Here is a 20,146-nt window from a genome sequence, read left to right on the forward strand (position 1 = left end):
CCAGCTCCGAAAAAAAGAACAACAACAAAAAAAAAAAAACATTTCTCTTTGCTTCATTTTGTTGTGCTGTTGTTACTATTTGAATAAAAAGAAAAGGAAGAGGGTTGAAGAGATGGCAATCAGTGAAGCATACTTGTGCGTACAGGAGATCTGGGTTTGATTTCCAGAACCCATGCAGCAACTCACAATGGTCCATAAGTCCAGGAATTCACATGTAACACAAACAGACACACATGCAGGCAAAAAAAATCATGCAAATAAAATAAATAAATCCAAAACAATAAAGATTCCAACGGTGGAGTATTTGACTTACCTGCTTTAGCTTGTGTATATATGAAGCACTCGTATCATTAATGTCTTTATTGTAGTAACTGCTTGGCTAGGGTTGTGCACTCTAAGGCTACAGCTTCTAATTAGGCACTCGGTTGTGTCTTCCATTTTGCTTTACATCTTTATAAAATGAATTTATTTTTAAGTTTTTGTGTGTATGTCTTTGTGTAGGGGTATAAATGTAAGTAAAATTACCCGCAGAGGCCAGAAATGTCTCTAGATTCCCCCTGGAGCTGAAATTACAGATAAGTCAACATGTATTCTTGGAACCTAATCAAGGTCCTCTGCAAAATCCACAAGTACTCTTGACCACTGAGCCATTCTTCCAGTCCAAACATGAATATTTCTGCCACATACTCCTGTTACCCTGTAACTAGAAGAATAGTCACATTATACATTTCCATTATTGAAGAATCATGTCTTCTCTTCCCACCATTGTGTTTTTATGATGGTGGCTCATCTTGAGAGCTGAATTTCCCTTTCCATGATGTCTTCATCCCAACTAATTTTTTGTTCAATATTTTGTCCAGACCTTTTGTTAATATCCTATGGAGATGATAAAATTTTTCTAATGAAAATGGCTGGTGACATTTGGTTCCAACCTTATTTAGGGGTGTGTTTGGGAGATCCTATGAGGCTCTAGTTACTGTACTACTGAGAGAAGAAAGAGTACTATTTTCTTTCCATTAACTCCTAAGATTCTCTCTCTTATTCCTAGATTTGCCAGGACACTAGATAGTCTTGGGCCATTTTAAGTGTGGTAGCTATTCTCTAAATTCAGTCAACTGTCTGAAACATGGAGCCTTAATCACTATCTCCGCAACCCAAACCTTTCCATTTTTTGTCTAGAACTAACAATCCACCTTTGAGAACTCCTAATGAAAATGACTTATGCTTTGTCACAAGGCAAACAGTTCCTGGAATCTATGAGAATTTACAGTATTTGGGTTTAACTTGCCTCTTTTGCTGGCTATTTTGTACTACTAGGACCAAATAACTAATAAGAATAACTTTTAAAAAGACACATTACTTTTGGTTCACAATTTCAGGAGAGTCAGGTCTTTATAGTATATATGACACGGAACAGGAGTATGTGGCAGTGCTGTTCGTATCTTGATGATAGCAAAAAAGAATGCACACTTTTTAAGGACCCACACTAAGTGACCCAATTCTTTCAGCCATGATCCACTTATCAAAGACACTGGGGCTTTGAAAGTCAGGGCACAAGGACTGGCATTCAGAACCCAAGCATGTGGAGAATATTTCTGATTCCAACTACAATAGTCCACATGAGATCTCTAAAGAATTATGTGTATCTAATAATTCACATGCATTCAATCCAAATTCAAAAGTTCCAATACTGTTCAGAGTTTCATCTGGAACTCACACAAACTCTTAGCTATTAGGCCCTGTAAAGTCAAAATCCAAGTTACTTATTTCTGAAGTATTTCAGAGTAAACACTGCAATTCCAAGAGGCAGAAAGAGTAACAAAAGAAAAACTGAACCAAACTAAGACCACAACCTAGAAAGGCAGTGATTAATCCCTGAAACTCATGTCTGGCATCCGTAAAGAGCGGTGTCATCATTTGAGTTGCTGGCCCTCAGCAGCCTTGCTTCAATAACCCTGAAATTTGTAATATACATAGTCTTCCAGCTGACTCCATTTGGTGCCTACAGCTTTCCCTGGCAGATGTTCCTCATTTACTTCTGACATCCTCAACATTCTGAGATCTACTAAACTTTGGAGTTTTCTTCCAGACTTTGCATATCATTCTAACAGGTGGGTTAGCAGGAAATCTAAGTTTCCACATATTGCCCTGTCTTGGAGCTTTCCCCCTGACGCCTTGATAAGAGGCCCAAAATTCTCTAGCTCCTCCTTCTATATCCATGCAGCATCAGTACCACATAGAAGGGCATAATATCAAGAATAGGCTTGGATGGCTTTGACCCGGACTTAACAGCCATTGAGTGTCTATGTAGCTGAACTTTGAAAAATATTTTTCAGGATGAGGCTGTTGGAAAGGGGTATCCTATCTCCTTAGGCACTTGTCTTTCAACTGAACTTGTGGGGGGTTTTAGGGGGTTGTTTGTGTGGTTTGTGGTTTGTTTTTTTTGTTTTTGTTTTTGATTTTTTGCATCATGTAGCTTGAGGTCCTACTCTCAAGGTCTAGTTACTTTTTCTTGGCTCTAATCTCTTAAAAAAAAGTACTCAGAATTTTTTTCTCCAGTATTTACTTTGTAATTTTAAATGTGTTCATGCTATATTCTTTTTTTATGTCTTTATACTATACTTTTCTTCTGGATCTTTACTGTAGACCTAGTTAAAAAACAGTAATAATCGTGTATATAGCCTCCTTGTACTCATGAATTCTCCTCTAATGAATAAATTCAGCTGTTACATTTTAATCTAGTTTCTCTGAAAACTTAAGGATACAGGCAAACGTTGACAGAAAGAAGTATGAGTGGCCTCCAGATCAATTCCCATAGAGTTCTTATTCCCTCTTAGCATCTCGTGAGCACATTTTGTTATCTACACTCCTGTTGGCATTCTGGCCTTTTGACCTGGCATCTGATTAGCCCATCAGGTTCTGTTTACAACATTAGGGTTCTGTACCTTGAAACTCTCAACGTTTGCAAATTCCTCTCATGAACCAATTGGAGGTAGCTATGTTGATACATTATATGCAAGGAGAAAACTGGCAAAGAATAAATGAAAGATATTCTTTAAAAAAGGGAGAGGAAAGTTCCACCAAGAAGAATTTAGAAGGAGGTCCTAAATTCATGCAAGTTACATTGTAGTGGCAAAACAGATCTTGAGGAATAAAGAAGACATGACAATGAAGCATCAGGAAGACAGCAATTAAGCCAGTAATGTGTTTATAAACAGATAAAGAGAGGATACGTCCTGGGTCCCTGGTTCGATCCCGGTTTTCAGCACCAATGCTGTCTTTTATATAAGATAAGGGGGTGGGGTTATGTTCTATGGAAGTCTGGGGAAAGTAGGTGCCTCAGTGGGTTCATGCTGAGGCATCCCTTCCCCCTGAGGGACCAGCCACACCACGGTATAGTATAGAATAGAGTTTATTCAGGGCATGGGGAGGGGAGTTGAAAGGGTAGTAGGGCAGAGAGAAAGAAAGAAAGAAAGAGAAAAGTAGAGAAATAGAGGAGAGGTGGAGAGGAGGAGAGCCTCGCCATGAGAGAAGGGGTGAGAGAGAGAAGGGACAAAGAGGGAAGAGGTTGAGAGCAAGAGAGCAAGAGGAAGAGAGAACAAGAGCAAGAGAGTGAGGAGGGGGTCAAGCAGCCCCCTTTATAGTGTCAGGCATACCTGGCTGTTGCCAGGTAACTGTGGGGGGTGGAGCTTAGACAGAATGCTAACAGCTGGGGCAATAGAGTGACCAGAAATCTTTCCTCAAAAAGGTGAGTCTTAGGAAAGTCTTCAGGGAGAGAGGAGTTCACACAAGAACACCCACATGGAAAGAACTTGTTGCTTGAACTAGCAGACAAGCAATGAAAAGAGGTTGTGGTTTAAATAGAGTAAGCACCAAGGAGAACGGTCAGAGATGGAGACACATTAAGGAACCAGACCAGCTAAATTGGAGGCCTTTGCAAGAGTACAGTTTCTACTCAAAAAGAAATAAAGACATATTGGCATACAAGTGAGCCATGACCACTTTCCATAACGTCGGCCCATGGTGGGGAACGGAAGGAGGCAGAGGGCTTAAAACAGAACCCAGAAAACCCACAAAATCATGCAAATCAAGAGGCTCAAACCTTCGTGTTCACTTTAAGAACACCTGAGAAACTGCCCAGGCCATCAAGGGTATGCATATCCGCAAAGACACCAAGTATCTGAAGGATGTCACTTTAAAGAAGCAGTGTGTGCCATTCTAGTGGTATAATGGTGGAGTCAGTAGGTACGCCTAGGCCAAAGAGTGGGGCTGGACACAGGGACGGTGGCCAAAAAGAGTGCTGAATTTTTGCTGCACATGCTTAAAAATGCAGAGAGTAATGCTGCACTTACGGGTTTAGATGTAGATTCTCTAGTCATTGAACACATACAAGTGAATAAGATACCTAAGATGCATCGCCGAACCTACAGAGCTCATGGCCGGATTAACCCATACATGAGCTCCCCCTGCCCGCCCCGTTGAGACGATCCTCACTGAGAAGGAACAGATTGTTCCAAAGCCAGAAGAGGAGGCTGCACAGAAGAAAAAGATATCCCAGAAGAAACTGAAAAACAAAAACTCGTGGCATGGGAATAAATTCAGCATAAAATAAATGCAGACAAGTATATATATATATATATATATATATATATATATATATATATAGAGAGAGAGAGAGAGAGAGAGAGAGAGAGAGAGAGAGAATTTAGAGATAATCAACTGAGTTGAGAGGCTGGGACAATAGCTTAGAGGTTAAGAATTCATACTGCTCTTTCTAGAGGACCTAGTATCAGTTTCTAGCACCCACACCCAGTTGCTAACCACCTGTAACTCCCTTATGGGGATACATTGCCCTCTTCTAGCCTCTGCCAGGACTGCACTCGTGTGCACAAATACACGTGTACACAAGCTTTAAAAGTCGAAATCTCTTGGAAACTGTGCCAATCCTGAGAGAACGGATGGTGATTTGGCCCATATAGCTATGGTGGTGAAGGGGAGAGGCTGAATATTCTCCAGTCAGTCTGCGTTTACTAATGATGCTAAGGCTATTATTACTTGGCACTAGAAACCATAAAATTAAAAGTAAACTAGAGTGAGCGTGTACATGGAATAGCTGTCCGCTGATAGTCTTGGGCCAAGACAAACAACTGCCGGGCAACAGTTGCAGGTGCACTGTAGGCATCATCTAAGCTTCCAAGTGTGGCTTCCTGCTGGGTCATCTGACTCTGTGTATTAGGAAGTTTGCATTGGCCACAGCCTAAGGCAGGGACATAGGCAGGGAGGCTGTCTGAGAGAGACACACTATGAAAGTCCTCCAACTGTGATAGAAAACTTTATGTTATCCCTGCCTTCTGATGCTTGTTCTTTTGTTCACCAGACACTGTCCTAACCCACAAAATGTTGTTTCTCTAAGTACAAATTAGAGTTTGGATATGAAATGCCCCACCCCCAAAGCCCAGGTGGGAAAGGCTTGGCCCCCAGCCCATAATTCTATTGGGTGGTGGTACAGACTTTAGAAGCTGAATCCTACTAGGTGGACTTAGGGCATTAAACCCTCTCTGACTTTAAATTGGCTTTCTTAGTTATTTCATTGCAGTGATTGAAAGCTCACCACCTAGAGAGGTACTGTCCCTTTAAATTCTCAGAGAAAATATAGGATTGAGAAAACATAGGGCCTAATTTTATTGCCTTATTTAAAGAAAAGCATACACTCAACCCGTGGGGAGTCAGGCAGGCACACAGTTTGTCATTTCTTTCTCTTCATAATAGTAAAAGTTTTGCTCTTTGTGAAGTAGATTTCTTTGTGTCTGTTCTCTCAAAGACAGGTTTCCTTCATCCCTTCTGTGACAATCCCTCTTTTGAAAGTCAAAGGGGTTCCAGGTGTTTATGCTCACTGCCACTGTGACAGAGGCTTCTCGCCATTAAGCTTCTGGTGATTTTGTCCCAAGCCAGTCCGCTGATGCCCCTAAACTGGCCAGTCACTGTTGTCACTAAATAAAGAAAGCATTTAAAGCAGCCTCATAAGCCATCCATGCACAGTCTGTGTGTTCTTTGTATTACCAGAACTGAATTGATACACAGAAGTGAGTATCTTGAAAAAGTGTGCCACCTTAATCAATCTTTCCCGTTTTTGCTTTTCTTCCACTCTATCCCTATCCTTAGATTGTGAATTTTTTTTCTTCCACTTCATATCATAGTTAAACATGTTTTCACAGTCACTATTACTCGGTTTTGTTGAGTTACTAGGTTTTCGCTGAACCTTCCTGAGGTTATTTTTTTTTTTTTTTTGGTTCTTTTTTTTTTTCGGAGCTGGGGACCGAACCCAGGGCCTTGCGCTTCCTAGGCAAGCGCTCTACCACTGAGCTAAATCCCCAGCCCCTCCTGAGGTTATTTTATTTTACTTTTTTATGTTGAGTCAACATTGGGCTGGTTTTGCTGAGTTACTGCTGGTACTTATCTCCTTACTCCTTTATTATTTTACTGAGATTTTTCTGGATCACTATATAGCATTTGCTGTATCACTGCACTTCATTGGCTGGGATAAAACATCATTGACCAAACTAACTTGAAGAAAATGTTCATTTGGCTGATGTTTAAATGTCACAGGAAGTCAGGGTGGGAACTCAAGGCAGGAACTGAATCAGAGACCACAGATAAATGCTCCTTAATGCCCTCCTCCTTTGGCTTACTCAGCCTGATTTCTTGTACCACCCAGTACCACCTGCTCAAAGATGAAACCACACATATACCTGGCTATATGTGTGTGATTTTTGTGTGTGATTTAGCAATAACAAAGAAATCACTATTGTCAGTCATTTAAGCTCATGTGCTTTGTCTCTGAAAAGGAAAATGCAAACAACATTAAACAATAGACTATTGCCCGAGGCCAGCCCTGAAAGGGGTCAGGTACTGAGGTAGAAGAACATAGTGTCAGACAAGGGTCAAAGGCCAAAGGCTGATTGATGACCTCTGGCCTTGTAGCACTTTCTTACTGTTCTGAGGTTCAGAAGCTGATGGCCTCTGGAAATTTAACTCTTGCTATTCTATAGCTAAAAACTGCTTAGCCTGATAATTTGACTCAGTCTGATAGCAGCAGTGGTATTAGAAAAAAAAAAAAAAAAGGCTTAGTTTCTCTGTGGCTCAAGGGCCTCTTGATGGCCAGGCTCAAGGCTTGGAGTTCACTAACTCTTTGTGAGCCAAAGAGAAATGAAGAGGAAGAAAAGAGAATTCAAGCCCACACATACACACACACACACACACATACACACACACACACACACACACACACACACACACACACACTTTGGCAGGGCCTGACCACCTGTCTCAACAAAAATAAAACACATGTTCATGCCTACTTACATAAATACCTACATATGTAGATATGTAGATATGTAGATATGTTGACATGTAGATACACATAGAATATATATTCAATATTCATATATTATATATATATTAAAATATATATATTTGATGGATGGAGCAGAGCCCCAAAACCCACATCTTTTCTCTATGGCAATTTATACCTTTTTAGACAAAATTTCTTTATAAAATTAACTCATGGATAAAATGTTGCACAAAGGGTGAGTTACAGAAGGATGACCATAGTAAGTTCAAAGCAGTGTTTCATCCTATAAGTTTATTATAAGTTCAAAACAACAGTTTTTCATGACCTTGCTTTATCATAGTACATACCTGTGGCTTCATCCTTGGACCTGACCTAGAATGAGTGGGCTACCTTGATCACAAATTTGTTTCAAGCCTGCTTTCTTATCCTAGTACAATTGGCCCTTGACACATGAAGGTTTACAGAGCTTTATTTATAGCTTTATTCTATAGGAGGCTTGGGATTGCTTGTATTAATTTAAGAGTTTTATAAAGTCATTTTCAGAAATTGTGAAATGATCAATTTGTCTATACAGCATTACTACATGAAAGTACATCATCATGTTGATCTACAGGAAATGTGTCCAATAGTGTGGGCTGATGCCCAAGAATCATTAGGCTTTGTAACAGTGACAAAAAGAGCACGTCAGCAGCAAGGAGCAAACCCGGGATGAAGTCTCTGATGACCTTGCATCTCAGAGCTCACCCATCGCCGCCATGCAAAACCATGAGCCATCTCCAGAACTCACTTGTTTGCCCGATCCTTTCCTGGATGGCTTGTGTCAGATTATGTCTCCCAATGGGTTTCAGAATATTTTAAGTCTTGTACTATTTCAAGAATATTGAGTAGAAATGTAAAGCATGCATTCAAAAACTATTTGGTGGGCCAAGCTGTTGAAAGTTTAACTCTGGCTTACTACCTAGCCAAGAATGGAGAATAGTCTTGAACTGAAGAATCTTCTGCCTCTCCCTCTCAAATATTAGGACCTTAGACATGTACCACCACACCTTGTCTAAAACCTCTAAAAAACTAAAAAAAAAATTTTTAATTTGTCAAATAAATGAATGAATATTTTTATAAATAATTACAATGTGAAACTTCTCTTATGTTAGCCAAATTCTTACTTTTCACATGAAGTCTCAATGCAGAGACCCAGAGAAAGACACAGAAGGTCGCCTAAACCTTGATTCCTTCCTGTCTTTTCTCAAAAGATGGTGCAATTCAAGGCTACATTAAGTGTGGGCTATCAATCCCACCCTGCCTCAATCATACACATGCACTGAACCTGAAAGACATGGCTTCCAGGAGGAGGAGTCAGAAGTTTCTTATCTTTTTTGTTCTTTTTTTTAATCTTTATTAACTTGAGTATTTCTCATTTACCTTTATATACATATATATATATGTATATATATATATATATGTATACACACACACACACACATACAGACATATAACTGCACGGAGCCATATTGGATTTGGGCCTAGCCGCTTTTTGACTGCATGGTTCAAAGTGACTCTGGGCTGTTTGGCCACAGAGACTCACCCCGAAGATGACTGCCATAAATCTTAAGATTGTTGGATAAAGCCTCTCCCATGAATTTACGGCACAGGAGTATAACATTCAAGGGATGCCTCAGCTCGAGCAGATACCAGTTATCTCCTCAGTCAACACCCAGTGTCTCCACCACCTGACCTCATCGCCTGACTTCTTTGCCTCCAGCTATCACTGCCTATACCCTCATCTCCCCCTCCTTCATATTTCACAAAGGTCACTCCCCCTACCTGAAAGCCTTAAAAGCTGCAATGTTCATCCCAATAAATGAGACCTTGACAACAGAACTTTTGCTTGGTCTCCTTCTTCTCTTCACCCCCATTTTGGCCCACAGGTAGAAAGCCTCTTCGGGACCCTGAATAACTGGGTCCCCGCTGGCGGGGACAAGTGGCGCCCGAACAGGGACCCCGAAGCAAGGCCGACTACAGGACGACGGAGATAAGAGAGCTGCAGCGGGAATCGAGGACTCTTCAGGCTGTATAGCTCGTGCGTCGCTGGAGAGGGAGGTAAGGACCGGTCGAATAATTGTCGTCTAATTGCCATGGGGAAGGTATTGTCTAAGGAGGCTTGTTTCATAAGAGAAATCAAGCGTTTACTCGGGGAGAGAGGAATAAGAGTTAAGAAAAAGAATTTAATCAAATTTTTTTGTTTCATAGATGAAAAATGTCCTTGGTTAATTTTAAGTGGCCCCGATATTTACCCCCATACTTGGAATAAGGTTGGTCAGGAGATTAATAGGCTTTTGAAAGCCGGCGACCCAGTGTCCGCGGCTTTTTTTCAGTTACTGGGGTATCATTAGAGACATTATAATAGATGCTGAGGAAGGAGGCGAGAGTGCCCGCCTCCTAGCTGTCGCAGAGGACTTCTTACAAGCCTCCCGGCCGGCTTCACCTAACAATAAAAAAGAAAACGGGGAGCCGCATTCTCCCTGCCCTTCCATTGTTATTGATATGCCTGGGGGTGAGGGAAATCCCTCATCCAAAGCCTTATGCTCTCTAGAAGACCCCAAGATGTCCAAAAATTCAAAGACCATTTATCCTTCTCTTAAAGAATTTTCTGGGAAAAACAAATGCTCTGAGTCAGGTCTAGATCCCGCCTCCGAGGCTGAATTAGAGGAGGAAGCTGCCAGGTATGAGAAAGAGAGATATGGTCCCGAGCCACAGGAGACTCAGATCTTCTTCACTCGGAGGTCTGGGCCTGTCTGCCTCCCACCTTATCTACCCCCTATATCGTCAGCCCCACCTACACCTCTACCGGTCGCAGTAGTGGAGGAACTGACTCAGACTAAGACTGCACTTCAAGCACAAATTACTGGGCTTAAACAGATCTTACACCTACAGCAGGAATTGGGGGATCTTACACTAGAAATCCAGGATTTACAAGAGACCATGACTAAGGGACAGTATGCCCAAAAAGGGCCAGCTGAAGCCAGTAGAAAACCCCAACCAAAACTAACTTTCCCAGTTATGACTAGGGCACGCGCCAGACAGGCCAGGGATGAGTCTGAGTTAAACAGTACTAGAACACTAAATAGGTCGGCCAGAGACGAGCGCGAGCCAGACAGTACTAATCGTAACCGTAATGAGGAACAAGAAAGTGAAGAAGAAAATGACTATGAGGAGGGACCCTCAGATTCGGAAGAGGAAAGCCCTGATCAGGATGAGGGTGGGACCTCGTGTCCCGTATACAAGAAACTTAAACTCAAACACATAAAGGAATTACATTCAGCTGTTAAAAATTATGGTATGAATGCCCCCTTTACCTTGGATATCCTAGAAGGACTTTCGGGGTCTGGGTATTTGACCCCTAGTGAATGGACCAAGGTAGTACAATCTGTCCTCACTAGAGGACAATATTTGACTTGGAAATCTGAATTTATTGATAAAGCGGAGAGCCTTGCTGCTAGAAACAGAAACAATCCCTTAAGTAAATCTGCTTCCTGGACGGCAGATAAGCTATGTGGGAGGGGCTCATTTGCCTCTGAGGAAAAACAGCTGGGGCTGTCTCCTGGTGTACTCGCACAAACGGCGCAGGCGGCTTTGTCCGCTTGGAGAGCAGTCCCGCTACAGGGGCACTCACCACCCCCTTAACTAAAATAATCCAGGGGGCACAAGAGCCCTATGCTCAATTTGTAGGGAGACTACAAGAAGCAACTGAAAGAATCCTAGGTCAAAATGAAAGTGAAGGGCTTCTCGTTAGACAGCTTGCTCTCGAAAATGCTAACTCGGCGTGTAGAGCCGCACTTCGAGGCAAGACCAAAGACCTTGATATCCCAGGCATGATTAAACTTTGCAAGGATGTCAACTCTTTTTCTCACCAAGTATCTAAATCTATCAGCCTGGCAATTGGGGCTGTGTTCCAAAGAGCTGGAGATTCTGGTCACCCTAGAGGCAGAACATGTTTCAAATGTGGACAACCCGGTCATTTTGCTAGAGAATGCAACATCCCAAAACCTAGCCAGTCCCCCAGCCCTGCTGGATGGCCCACTGCCCCGAGGGTTTGTCCCCGCTGCAGGAAAGGCCGTCACTGGGCCAGGGAATGTCAGTCTAAGACTGACATTAGTGGACAAACCCTCCCTGTGGTCCAGGGAAACGAGCGGGGGGGCCCCACAATGGGGCCCCTATCCACGGGTGACCACCCGCCCCCAAGTGCAGCATCAAGCTCCTGCAACGCCAACTTATCCCGGGCAACAGCAGGAAGCGCAGGAGTGAACCTGTGTTCCTCCACCACCAGGATTATAACCCCTGAGGAAGGGACTGTTATCATAGAATCTGGAAAGTTTGGGCCCCCGCCGCCTGGCATGTTTTTCTTAATAATTGGGCGAGCCTCGAATGCTCTTCAAGGACTTGTCATCCTTCCCTCTGTAATAGATGCTGATTATTCTGGAGAAATAAAATTTCTAGCCACTGCCACGCAGGGCCCCTTAACGCTTAGAGCCAGACAACGCATTGCACAGGCCTTACCGCTTCCCTTCATGGGGCAGTTCCCTCATAAAGTAAAGGGGCGTGGTTCTTCCTCCCCTGGCTCTTCAGATGTTTATTGGGTGCAAAAATTAACTGATGAAAGACCCATGATGTCTCTTTGGCTTGATGGCAAACAATTTCAGGGCCTTTTAGATACAGGGGCGATACAACAGTGCTCTCCTCTAGACACTGGCCCTCAACCTGGCCCCTTAAGGCTACTGCCACACATTTAAAAGGGATAGGTCAAACACAGGATACACTCCAAAGTTCAAAGCTCCTGACCTGGAAAGATAAAGAGAATAATACAGGCACAGTTAGGCCATTTGTAGTTTCTGGACTCCCTGTTAACCTCTGGGGAAGGGATATTCTTTCCCAGATGGGGGTGATGATGTGTAGTCCCAATGAGGTCATTACTAACCAAATGTTAAGGACAGGATTCCTCCCTGGAAAAGGATTAGGTAGAAATGAACAGGGAATCACAGAACCCTTGACTCCCACGCCCAAAACAGATAGAGGAGGTTTAGGAGCAGACCTTTTTTCATAGAGACCACTGTTCCTCCTGCACTCCAGGCTGATAAAATATCTTGGAAGTCAAATGATCCAGTCTGGATCGATCAGTGGTCCATGCCTCAAGAAAAGGTTCAAGCGGCCCTACAGTTGGTGCAGGAACAATTATTACAAGGGCACCTTGAACAGTCCACTTCGCCTTGGAACACCCCTATTTTTGTCATAAAAAAGAAAAATGGTTCTTGGAGATTGTTACAAGACCTTAGAGCGGTTAATAAAACTATGGTCCCTATGGGGGCCCTACAACCTGGCTTGCCTTCTCCAATAGCTATTCCTAGAGACTTTTATAAAATAGTCATTGATATAAAAGATTGTTTCTTTTCTATTCCCCTTCATCCGGAGGATTGTGCCCACTTTGCCTTTTCTATCCCTGTCATTAACCATGTGGGCCCTAATCCCCGCTTTCAGTGGCGAGTGTTACCACAGGGGATGGCTAATAGCCCCACCCTATGTCAAAGGTATGTGGCCCAAACTATAGATCCAATAAGGCTGCGTTTCCCCTCTGCTTACATCATTCATTACATAGATGATATCTTGGTTTCCTCTGCTTGTTTACAGGAAACTCAAAAACTAGCCCAAATTATTGTTCTGGCCTTACAAAAAAGGGGTTTCACCATTGCCCCTGAAAAAATTCAGACGCAATATCCCTTTTTGTTTCTTGGATTCCAATTAGAACCTACATCCATTTATTCTCAAAAGCTAACAATTAGAAGATCGCAGCTACATACCTTAAATGATTTTCAAAAACTTTTGGGTGATATTAATTGGCTTAGACCTTACCTTAAGCTAACCACCGGTGATTTAAAACCTCTATTTGCAATTCTGAAGGGTAGCCCTGATCCTAATTCCATTAGGGTTCTGACTCCCGAGGCTGAAAAGTCCCTACTAAAGGTTGAACAGGCTATCAGCCAACAATTCATAGGTTATTTCAGCCCCTCCAAGACACTGTATCTGATCCTTTTCGCTACAAGGTTTACACCCACAGGCCTCCTATGGCAAGATAATCATCCACTAATGTGGATCCACCTGCCCGCAACCCCCCCTAAAATACTTCCTACTTATCCCTCCTTAATTTGCCAGACCATTTTCTTGGGGCTTAAGCTGGCTACTTGCCATTTTGGCCGCGATCCCGATATTATTATTTCTCCATATTCACAGGAGCAGCTTGCTTGGCTGCAGCACAGACATGATGACTGGACAGTCCTGCTGTCTATTTATCAGGGAACATTTGATACTCATTTACCAGGAGATAAATTATTACAGTTCCTCCATGTTACCCCCTTTGTCTTCCCAAAGGTTACACATCTGAAACCTATACCAAATGCCTTAACTGTTTTCATAGATGGATCTAAGAATGGAAAGGCCTCCTTTGTTGTTAAAGATCAAGTTTTTTTTGTCCATACCCCATACGCTTCTGCCCAATTAGTAGAACTTTATAGTGCTTTAGAAATATTTAAATTAATAAATCAATCATTTAACCTTTTTTCTGATAGCCATTATGTAGTCAGAGCTCTCCGAGTCTTGGAGACTGTCTCTACTATACAACCCTCAACACCTACCTTTAAACTATTTTCAGAAATACAAAAACACATAAGGGCCCGGCCAAACCCATTCTTTGTGGGCCATATCAGAGCCCACTCGAATCTGCCCGGTCCTTTAACCAAAGGTAATGATTTAGCTGACAGGGCCACTAGACTGACAATGATTGCTTCTCTTAGTGATTCCTTACAAGAAGCACAGATGGCACATTCACTCCATCACCTTAATGCTCAAACATTGTGGCTTAAGTACAAAATTACTAGAGAACAAGCCAGACAAATTGTCAAAAATTGTAAAAACTGCCTGACCCTACTTCCTGAGCCACACATTGGGGTTAATCCCAGTGGCCTTATCCCGGGAGAAATATGGCAAATGGATGTCACCCATGTCCCATCTTTTGGAAAACTAAAATTTGTACATGTTACCATTGATACATTTAGTGGGTTCATATGTGCCTCTGCACACACAGGAGAGGCCACAAAAGATGTTATTGCTCATATGCTCTACACATTTTCTGTTTTGGGACAACCCAAAATGCTAAAAATGGATAATGGGCCTGGCTATGTTAGTCATAAATTTAAACAATTTTGCTCCCAATTTCAAATAAAACATATTACAGGCATACCTTATAACCCTCAGGGACAAGGAATTGTGGAACGAGCACATCAAACCCTTAAGAATATACTGTTAAAGCTTACTGCCCAAGAAACTCTTTATTCTCTTAAAGGCAGTGCAAAATTTTTATTATCCCATGCCCTTTTTGTTTTGAATTTCTTAACTTTGGATAATCAAGGGCGTTCAGCTGCCGATCGCTTATGGCACCCCTCAACCAAGATGGATCACGCTCACGTTCTTTGGAAGGACCCCCTAACTGGACAGTGGCAGGGTCCTGACCCTGTGATAGTCTGGGGAAAAGGGTCCGCCTGTATTTATAACTCTAAAGAGGGGGGAGCCAGATGGCTCCCTGAAAGATTAATAAAGCTTTACAATAAATTTCAAACAAATTCCAAGATTGATAAAGCCTTATAACAAATTCCAGGGTGGCGCCTGAGAAAAATGCATGTTTTCTTTTTCAGAGCAATGAAGTTCTACTGGATTCTACTGAAACTTCTCTTTCTAACTGTGCTGACATCCGGAACGTCAAGCCCCTATCAGATTTGGAATTACACCTGGGTAATTATAAATGAGGCCGGAGATACCGCCTTTACCACCTCCCACACTGGCCCTAACCCCACCTGGCCACAATTAACTCCAGATTTTTGTAAACTAGCTGCAGGAGGAAATTCTTACTGGGGCCTCGCAGACAAATACTTACCCCTAATTGAAGCCCCTCATGGGTCTAGTTTTAATGAAAGATATGTCGGTTGTGACACTGTCCATCGACGCACCAACATTAGGGAAACTGACTTTTATGTCTGTCCCGGATCCCACAGAGATCGCTCCCTAAACTATAAGTGTGGATACAGGGATCAATTCTATTGTGCCTCCTGGGGGTGTGAAACCACAGGAGACGCATACTGGAAACCTACCTCCTCTTGGGATTATATCACAGTAAAAAAGGGGTGGCACAATTCTAACAGAAACAGTACTCTAACCCAGGAATGCCAGAACACTGAGCCTTCCAAGGGCTGGTGCAACCCTCTTACAATAACTTTTACTGATGCTGGGAAAAAGATCACCCCAGAAAACTGGCATAGGGGGTTTGAGTGGGGTCTCCGGATGTATGTTGCCAATAGAGACCCCGGAGTAACCTTCAAAATTAGATTATTTAAAACCACCCCCAACTTACATAAGGCCTCCATTGGGCCTAACCCTCAATTGCATAGCCAGGGTTCCTTGCCGCCCAGGGTGGTGACTCAGCCCCCCTTTAACACCTCTAGTCCTCCAACTACCCTTTTTCAGCCCACCATACCTGTTGGGCCAATGTCCCCCACAAGCCTGATTTTATCTGTTCTTAACGCCTCAGCTCTTGCCTTGGTATATCATGAACAGGAAACAAATACCTCTATTTATGAGGAATGCTGGATGTGTTTTTCAGCTAACCCTCCTTTCTATGAGGGTATAGCCACTTTTGGCAACATCACATATACTAATAACACTGGTGGTCTCTCTTGGAACACCATAGAACTCACTATCACAGAAGTCTCAAGGATAGGAAGCTGCCTCCTCGGGAAGAACATGCTCCTCCCTAAACAATTATTAGAAATATGTAATCATACCATAATCGTTGACAATCAAAATACATATTTACAAGCCCCCAAGTATACTTATCTAGCATGTTCCACTGGTCTAACCACATATGTTATAACATCTCAATTTTTAAAGACTAAAGATTACTGTGTGCTGGTTCAATTATTTCCCAGACTCAGCATACATGAGCCAGAGACTTTTCTTAAATCCTGGGAAAAGGGCTCGGATATGCCTCACAAGTAAAAAGAGAACCAGTAACTGCCATCACTCTCGCCGTTCTCCTAGGTCTAGGGGCCGCGGGTGCAGGCACTGGCATCGCTTCCCTCGTTACTTCCCATCAATACTATAACCAGCTTAGTGAAGCCATAGATAAGGATATTGCTGAATTAAGAGATGGATTAGCTAACTTAAAAGACTCAGTTGCCTCGTTGTCTGAAGTAGTCTTACAAAATAGAAGAGGCCTAGACTTAATCTTCCTACAACAAGGAGGACTTTGTGCAGCCTTAAAAGAGGAATGCTGTGTTTATGTAGATAAGACTGGACTTGTAGAAGACAGTCTAAAAAAGGTGAGAGATAGCCTAGAAAAACAAAGGAGAGAGAGAGAGAACAACAAGAGTCTTGGTACCAAAACTGATTTTCTACATCCCCATGGCTCTCTACCTTGTTGCCCTCAATTTTGGGACCCCTTGTGGGCCTACTTTTGTTGATTTCCTTTGGTCCTTGGGCCTTCCAACGACTTACACGCTTTATTAAATCACAAATAGATTCTGCTTTGCCTAGAAATTCTGTTTCAGTACATTATCATCACTTGGAGACCGGAACAGCTGAGGAGAACCAGAGAGACAACGAACAAGATGAGGTGCCTACAACTTATCGGGAGAGGCTCAATTTCCACAATCTCTTATATTAATGCCATCTGGCCCTTGCTCTTTCGCCCCTGGGCTCAAGTGAGAGGAATGAGAAGATGACCTGATGTAGCTATCCTCAGGGACAGGCAACTTCCTCTGACCCTTGACCAATCTAAGACAGGAACCTTGGGGGCGACAAGGTGATCCTATGACAGATAAGGCTGGGGTTTGAGAGGTCGATCCTAAGACAGAGGTGCCTACACCCCGTTTAAACGTGCGGGCCGGTCAAATGCTCCTCTGCCCAGTTTCTCCCCCAATAACACACACGTATAGCCCAGAACGGTGTGTTACAGCATAAGTTCATTCCTAGCCATTGGGGTGCAGTCCTAACTGCAAGAGTGGCTTGCCATGGCCGAGCTGGGCACTCTGTGAGGCATGTCTGATCTCTCTCAGACCACTACTTCCACCTAATGGTTTTTTTTTTTTTTTAAAGAAAAATGGGGGAGATGCACGGAGCCATATTGGATTTGGGCCTAGCCGCTTTTTGACTGCATGGTTCAAAGTGACTCTGGGCTGTTTGGCCACAGAGACTCACCCCGAAGATGACTGCCATAAATCTTAAGATTGTTGGATAAAGCCTCTCCCATGAATTTACGGCACAGGAGTATAACATTCAAGGGATGCCTCAGCTCGAGCAGATACCAGTTATCTCCTCAGTCAACACCCAGTGTCTCCACCACCTGACCTCATCGCCTGACTTCTTTGCCTCCAGCTATCACTGCCTATACCCTCATCTCCCTCTCCTTCATATTTCACAAAGGTCACTCCCCCTACCTGAAAGTCTTAAAAGCTGCAATGTTCATCCCAATAAATGAGACCTTGACAACAGAACTTTTGCTTGGTCTCCTTCTTCTCTTCACCCCCATTTTGGCCCACAGGTAGAAAGCCTCTTCAGGACCCTGAATAACTGGGTCCCCGCTGGCGGGGACATATAACATTTAAGGAACATTTAATGGAAGTGGATTGAAGTGTTATTTTTTTTCATCTTTATTAAATTGAGTATTTCTTATTTACATTTTGATTGTTATTCCCCTTCCTGGTTTCCAGGCCAACATTCCTCTAACCCCTCCCCCTTCCCTTCTATATGGGTGTTCCCCTCCTCATCCTCCCCCCATTGCCACCCCCCCCCCCAACAATCACATTCACTGGGGCTTCAGTCTTGGCAGGACCAAGGGCTTCCCCTTCCACTGGTGCTCTTACTAGGCTATTCATTGCAACCTATGAGGTTGGAGCCCAGGGTCAGTCCATGTATAGTCTTTAGGTAGTGGCTTAATCCCTGGAAGCTCTGGTTGCTTGGCATTGTTGTACATATGGGGTCTTGAGCTCTTCCAGTCCTTTCTCTGATTCCTTCAACGGGGGTCTCGTTCTCAGTTCAGTGGTTTGCTGCTAGCATTCGCCTATGTATTTGCTGTATTCTGGCTGTGTCTCTCAGGAGAGATCTACATCCGGTTCCTGTCTGCCTGCACTTCTTTGCTTCATCCATCTTATCTAGTTTGGTGGCTATATATGTATGGGCCCCATGTGGGGCAGGCTCTGAATGGGTGTTCCTTCTGCCTCTGTTCTAAACTTTGCCTCCCTATTCCCTGCCAAGGGTATTCTTGTTCCCCTTTTAAAGAAGGAGTGAAGCATTTGCATTTTGGTCATCCTTCTTGAGTTTCATGTGTTCTGTGTATCTAGTATAATTCAAGCATTTGGGCTAATAGCCACTCATCAATGAGTGCATACCATGTCTGTTTTTCTGTAATTGGGTTACCTCACTCAGGATGTTATTTTCCAGTTCCATCCATTTGCCTATGAATTTCATAAAGTCATTGTTTCTTATCTTTACACAGAGCAATTTAATACTATCAATTCAACAATACTAAGAAGTATTGATTGAATGTTAACTTCAGAGTAAAGAATGGGTTCTGCTGTGCCTCCACAGGGAATGTGATGAGATTTTGCCAGCATTAGACTTACTCTAAGCTCAACAACATACCAAACTGACACAGTGGTGTGGATAGAATAAAGGGAGAGCAAAAGTAGAGAAGAATCTGTTCTACTAGAGGGAAAGAGCATAGGAGCCATGGGGACTGCTACATGATCAAACAGATGCATGTGGGAGATCTCAGATGAGCTAAGAGTTTTACAGTGAGAGGGCAGGACTGAGGCAGGAAGAGGACAAAGCCTGAGAGGTCGTGCTGGAGCAGGAGATGGAGATTGTAAAATTAAAGTCCTCACAAACTGGGTAAATTTGAGGTAATTTAATCTAGAAGGCAGAGGGAGAAAATATTTAACAAGAAAATAAAATATGAACATTTTGCCTTGGCAAAGCTATAAGATAGTACAGCGACAGTGATGATAGGCAGGTTCAAGGTTCAAGACTGAAACTGGAACAGAAGCATTTGAAAAGCATGAACTAGAATAAATACTGAGGCATGAAAATTTGCAGGATGTAGTGAGCCGTATTGGATTTGGGCCTGGATAGCTCAAAGTGGCTATGTGAGTCTTGGCCACACATACTCCTAAGAGCCTCTCCCATGTATTTACTGCACAGGAAGAAAAGACCAAGTAGTAAACACCCTGAATCTCCACTGCATGACCTCTGCTGAGCCCTGCTGATGCCTGTGGAACAAACACACCTGGACCACACCTGGGTGGTGGTCAATTTACTTCTGCCTTTTACTTCCTCAGCCTTTATCCTGGAGATTTAGGCTGGTCTTCTCAGATTTCTCCCTAATTAGTTCAGATCTCGAAGTCGGTCTTTTGTCACGAGCCAGGGTTTCCCACTGTGCTTCCCAGATATTTTCTACCTGGGGAACTTGGGTATATAAGTGGTGAATAAAGCTACAGGAGTGGCTCTCTCTCTCTCTTCCTCTCCTGGCTTGACACAAATAACCTGTGTGTGTGTGCTTCTTTCATCCCGTAGGCTTTCGCCCGATTCTCGGTACCAGGTCGGTGCTGGCGCCGACAGCAGGATTTGAAAATTAAAGTGACTATGGGTATATTGGGGAAAAACAAACAGGTGAGACACCTGTCATGTATGTCTTAAGTATCA

Source organism: Rattus norvegicus, chromosome 1 (genome assembly GCF_021556685.1).
Source record: "Rattus norvegicus strain SHRSP/BbbUtx chromosome 1, alternate assembly SHRSP_T2T, whole genome shotgun sequence".
NCBI lineage: Eukaryota > Metazoa > Chordata > Mammalia > Rodentia > Muridae > Rattus > Rattus norvegicus.